Below are 6,730 nucleotides of genomic sequence, written 5' to 3' on the forward strand. Positions count from 1 at the left end.
GTCACAGAGACGTTCTCTCTCTGTGTGCCGATGTGTGTTCTCTCTCTATGTATCTTTGTGATATCTGCCTGCTTATATGTCTGTCTATAGTTTTCTGGTTAGATTGTTGTTGCTATTTCTTTTATACCTGATGATGATTGCTTGTGTTGCAATCGAAGCGTCGTATGCTATTATTTAATTTATTATTTTATCTTTATACGTGACTTTACAGAAAGAACTAAAGAGTAATTCCTGCAGTCACGAAAGCTCCAAATTAAGATTTTACAAGGAGTCATGTTTGCATAGACCACAATACCTGCAGTCGTAATGCAAACAAAAAACATAACTCTGATAATGTATGCACTGTCCTTGAAGTTGATTGGTCCACACCCGAGACAGCTTTCCTTAGAGACTAGACTGTAAAAAAGGTGTCAGTTTTGTTGCCAGATATGAGGGTAAAAAAACAATTATATTTTTTCTTCTGGCAAATGAGGTTCCAATGGTGTAAATGCTTACCCCGAGCTCTCACACTCTGATGGTGCATTGTCTTTGAGTTGTGCGCCTTTTGGCGTCATCTGGTCCAACACCATGTGAGACTAGGCTCTAAGGAAAGCTGTCTCGGGTGTGGACCAATCAACTTCAAGGATAGTGCATACATTTTCAGAGGTATGTGTTTTGTTTGCATTACGACTGCAGGTATTGTGGTCTATACAAACATGACTCCTTGTAAAAAAGGTGTCAGTTTTATTGCCAGATAAAAGGGTAAAAAAACAATTAACATATTTTTTCTTCTGGCAAATGAGGTTCCAATGGTGTAAATGCTTACCCCGAGCTCTCATACTCTGATGGTGCATTGTCTTTGAGTCGTGCGCCTTTTGGCGTCATCTGGTCCAACACCATGTGAGACTAGGCTCTAAGGAAAGCTGTCTCGGGTGTGGACCAATCAACTTCAAGGACAGTGCATACATTATCAGAGTTATGTTTTTTGTTTGCATTATGACTGCAGGTATTGTGGTCTATGCAAACATGACTCCTTGTAAAAAAAGGTATCAGTTTTGTTGCCAGATAAAAGGGCAAAAAACAATTATCAGTGTAGTGTTTAGTGTAGTGTATATTAGTGTAGTGTATAGTAGTGTAGTGTTTAGTAATGTGGTGTTTAGTAGTGTAGTGTATAGTAGTGTATAGTAGTGTATTGTAGTGTATAGTAGTGTAGTGTATAGTCTAGTGTATAGTAGTGTATAGTAGTGTATAGTGTAGGGTGTAGTAGTATAGTGTATAATAGTGTAGTGTATAGTAGTGTATAGTGTAGTATAGTGTATAGTAGTGTAGTGTATAGTAGTACAGTGTATAGTAGTGTAGTGTATAGTGTAGTGTATAGTAGTGTATAATAGTGTAGTGTATAGTATTGTAGTGTATAGTAGTGTATAGTAGTATATAGTGTAGGGTATAGTAGTTTAGTGTATAATAGTGTAGTGTATAGTAGTGTAGTGTATAGTGTAGTATAGTGTATCGTAATTTATAGTGTAGTGTAGCATAGTGTATCATAGTGTAGTGTATAGTAGTGTAATATAGTGTAGTGTATAATAATGTATAGTGTAGTGTATAGTAGGGTGTAGTGGTGTAGTGTATGGTATTGTAGTTGTCTATAATAGTGGAGTGTATAGCAGAGTATAGTGGTGTAGTGTATATGAGTTTAGTCTATAATAGTGGAGTGTATAGCAGTGTATAGTGTAGTGTATAGTAGTGTATAGTAGCGTAGTGTATAGGAGTGTAGTTTATAAGTGTCGTGTATAGTAGTGCAGTATATAGTGTAGTGTAAAATAGTGTATAACTGTTTCTAGTAGTGTATAAACGTGTAGTGTATAGTAGTGTATGTATGATGAACTTCTTTCACGCCGTACATTAGCCAACCATAGCTAATCGGAGGTGCGAATACATATACTGTATAACCATTTTTAAAAATGAGATTAGGTATTTTATTAGTTGATAAATGTCACAAGGTTCGGATATATTGCCCGCGCGGCTGTATTTTTACATCGCAGATTAACAACGGAAATATTATTTGAGCAATTTTACACTTGCAAATAACACAAACTTCATAGTACGATCTTAATTTTAGAACTTTCGTGACTGCAGGAATTATTATTTGGTTCTTTCGGTTAAGTCACGTCTAAAGATAAAATAATAAATTAAATTAAATAATAGAATACGACGTTTCGATTGCAACACAAGCAATCATCATCAGGTATAATGAAATAGCGACATAAAATCTAACCAGAAAACTATAGACAGACATATTAGCAGACAGATATCACCAAGATACATAGCGAGAGCAACACAGGTAACAGAGAGGGGTGATCGTCTCTGTGGGGTGGCCTTAAATAGACAGTGGGGGGGCGGAGGCAGAGAGAGGGAGGGGGGTTAGAGACAAAATTAGCATATCAATGAGTGGTTAACAGACGTGGTGCTGCAAGTAAACGGCAAGCAAGCCTGAAAATCAGGAAAAAGACACACTAAAATTAAATAACCTAGTAAAATATCGAAATGTAATGTAATACAACACAGAGGGTCGGTCAACACACAATTAACGCATAGCCTGGTTGATTACGTATTTCAAAGATTGCTAAGTTAGAATTTAAGTGTGAACATTCTAAAGAGGACACAGGCAGAGAAAACAAGTCGCCAGAGAGAGAGAAAAAAGATAAGTTTAAAAGTTTAAAACTTGAACCACTTCTACGGGGAAGTTTTAAACTTATCTTTTTTCTCTCTCTCTGGCGACTTGTTTTCTCTGCCTGTGTCCTCTTTAGAATGTTCACACTTAAATTCTAACTTAGCAATCTTTGAAATACGTAATCAACCAGGCTATGCGTTAATTGTGTGTTGACCGACCCTCTGTGTTGTATTACATTACATTTCGATATTTTACTAGGTTATTTAATTTTAGTGTGTCTTTCTCCTGATTTTCAGGCTTGCTTGCCGTTTACTTGCAGCACCACGTCTGTTGACCACTCATTGATATGCTAATTTTGTCTCTAACCCCCCTCCCTCTCTCTGCCTCCGCCCCCCCTCTGTCTATTTAAGGCCACCCCACAGAGACGATCACCCCTCTCTGTTACCTGTGTTGCTCCCGCTATGTATCTTGGTGATATCTGGCTGCTAATATGTCTGTCTATAGTTTTCTGGTTAGATTTTATGTCGCTATTTCATTATACCTGATGATGATTGCTTGTGTTGCAATCGAAACGTCGTATTCTATTATTTAATTTAATTTATTATTTTATCTTTAGACGTGACTTAACCGAAAGAACCAAATAATAATTCATAGTACGACAAAAAATATCCAAGATCATATTTTAACATCCCCCCCCCCTCTTAAACTCTTCTACTACAACAAGTAACAACGACAAACAAAAATCATTATCAACAACATCATCTAAAGACCACATTATTTGGATGGTCGCACAGATACAATAATAATTTTGATTTTATATCCTGCGTCATTTATGCTAAACAGCATCCCGTAACGCCGTGACATCAATTATATATACGTGGACCAAATGTCATATACACAGCCACCACTACTACTACCAAGCAGTTCGAATCTCGGTTAATCCGTGACACTGGGCTAGAGGTTCTTGCACGATCCATCTGTCCAGATGTCTGGCCTGGACCCCTCAAGGCGCCAATGGGTGGTGCAGTATTAAACCGCTTAGGGGCTGTCCATAATGACGTCACGCGATTTTGGACGATATTTGACCCCCCCCCACCGTCACAAAAAGTCAGACCCCCCCCCCCTCAAATATGACGTCACAAAGCTCTGCCCCCCCCCCAAAAAAAAAACATGCTTCAAATTGCTTTAAACTATTGTCATTGTAGTGCGTATTTAATGTGGCGCTGCACTCTGATGTTGTAGGAGAATTAAGTAGAACGTGTTGTCTATATTTATTTAAAGTTACGCATTTTGATGTGACGTCACATTTCTCAACCCCCTCCCCCCCCGTCATCACACATCGACACAAATGTCTGAGCCCCCCCCGCACCCCCTAGGTGCGTGACATCATTTATGGACAGCCCCTTACAGTGTGATCAGGGAGTGCGTCGCTGCTTCCGAGCATCGATTGGGGCATCGTGACTGCCACGGGAAGCCAGAAGACACTATGGGACGTTAGAGCTGTATAGTAGTGCCTAGTGTATAGTAGTATGTAGTAGTTTATAGTAGTGTAGTATGTAATAGTTTATAGTAGTGCAGTGTGTAGTAGTGGAGCATACCTGTTAACCCATAATCAGTCCCCTACCTTATTACAGACCAATTCAGACCATTTTGATCACCCCGTGACCTTATAAATCTCAAAGTTCATCCTACAAAGTCCCATCACAAACGGCTGTAACGCCGTATGGTCCTGAAAAGTTAATTTCCCTGTACAAGAACACGCGGTAAGACCGTGTGGGAGTGCAGGACTGGTGGCCCCGCACGTGCTGGAGGTGGCTCCAAAGTGGCTTCGTGGCTATGTGGGGGTGACTAACGTCTACTCTGAGAACGTTGATTTATTTATCTAAATTTAGTGAAGGTATCTGACGTCATTGACTGTGGGCGTGGCTATGTGGGGGTGGCTGACGTCTACTCAGATAAAGTTGTTTTATTTATCTAAATTTAGTGAATGTATCTGGTGTCATTGACTGTGGGAAGACACGTGAAATAGCATTGGCTAAATAAATAACTTTTTTTGCGGGGGTCACCGTTATGCCTCCCGTAGTGAGCCGCCTTGTTGATGTGACGGTACGCGTTGACGTCATGCGCACGCGGTGGCACGCAGTTTCGGCCAATCAGAGCTGCTCGGAAAGTAGGGGGGGGGCTGAGCCGCGTGCAACCTCGACCAACCAGTGACGTCCCCTATTGTGAGCTGATTTCGACCTCGACTTGACTTTGTTTAACATTATACGTTTTTTTTGCTTTGCCAATCATGATCAGCTCTCTCTTGTGCAGACCTCAGTGATTTTTGTTAACTTCTTTTTTCAAGTTTAAGTGAATTCGATTCGAAGTTAAACTAATCTGTTAAACAATTTTAGAAACTAAACATTTGTTTTTATTTTACCAGGTAAGGGCCTCACTGAGCTGCGTAGTTCTTTTTTATGCACGATTTTATTTAACTCACTGTCTGTTGTTGTCGTATCCTCAAATATTGTAACTCAATTTTAACCCACTTCCCAATGTGGTATCGACTGCAAACTTGGTATACTTATGACAATACTATATTCTGTCATAAAAATATATAACATTTAAACCATCTTTTTTATATGTTATGTTTCGGCTTGGGTCTAATTGTCCACGCTCAACTGACGTTGGCTGTGAATCACCACGGTCCCTTACATTATGGTAAACTTCGGGGCCACTTCCTGGAGTCGTGGAGTTTTGCCATTACAAGTACGGTACATTTCATTAAAGCATGTTTAAAAAAAAGTATTTTTAAATATTACTTATTTTCAGAAGCGACCTGGCCATCACAAATGACAGCATTTGTGGCCAAATTATTGACGAAGAGGTATACGTTGGCGTCATGCACATGCGGTGGCGTCAATTTCGGCCAATCAGAGCTGCTCGTAAAGTGGGGGGCTGAGACCATGCCCTCGAGTCCTAGATCAATCAGCGACGACCCATTTGTGAGCGGGTTAAGACCTCGACTTGGCTTTGTTTAACATTACGTTTATTATCCATCAAGTTTTTTTTGGGGTTATATCGCGTGAATATAAGTATGTCATTATACCCGCAACCATCACCCAACACAGCCAATCAGTAAGGGGTTTGTCACGTAAAAAATCGTGCCAATTAAATACTAGTACAGCACTAACAGGACCCTGCGGGGTGGGCTGGTAGGAACGAATAACCAAAGAATATAAACATAATGTATTATTACACTTGTTTAGCCAGGAAAGCCCCACTGAGTCTAAAGGTTTTTGTAGGGTCCTGCCAAGTGTTTGCAGTAGGGGGCGATGTTGCTACACCTAATCGGACGATACGAAGGGAGAGTTTGAGGCCTAGTTCTAGGCTTTAGGCCTAGCTGTAGGCTTTAGGCCGCTGTGAGTTAATTTTTAATTTAAATGTTTTAATTATTTATGTAAAAGCTTTAAATTTAAATGTTTCTATTTAAAAACATCAGGGAATGTAACATTGTTAAACATTAACTCCCTTTCACACACGCGGGGGTACGATACGAAGGGAGAGTTTGAGGCCTAGTTCTAGGCTTTAGACCTAGCTGTAGGCTTTAGGCCGCTGTGAGTTAATTTTTAATTGAAATGTTTTTATTAAAAGCTATCTCAGGGAATTATAAGGGAATGTTACACTTGTTTAGCCAGGAAAGCCTCATTAATTTAAATGTTTTAATTAAAAGCTATCTCAGGGAATTATAAGGGAATGTTACACTTGTTTAGCCAGGAAAGCCTCACTGAGTCTAAAGGTTTTTGTAGGGTCATGCCAAGTGTTTGCAGTAGGGGGCGATGTTGCTACACCTAATCGGACATCGGACGGACGGATGGACGGACGATATAATCTATTGTAGGCTGGTTCGCTTCGTTTCTACCAGTATAACCCACTACATTTACAATTCGAGTAGCTGTGACATTTTGCCAGTAATTACAACAGCAACAAGCATCATCTGGTGACAGCCACAGAGTTGTGGAGAAATCCTCCTCCTGTTTCGGTCTTAAATAGAGGGATGGGTGATTATTTTTTCTCTTCTTCTCGGGTGCAATTGTG

Source organism: Lampetra planeri, chromosome 72 (assembly GCF_965212315.1).
Source record: "Lampetra planeri chromosome 72, kcLamPlan1.2.h2, whole genome shotgun sequence".
In the NCBI taxonomy this organism is placed as follows: Eukaryota; Metazoa; Chordata; class Hyperoartia; order Petromyzontiformes; family Petromyzontidae; genus Lampetra; species Lampetra planeri.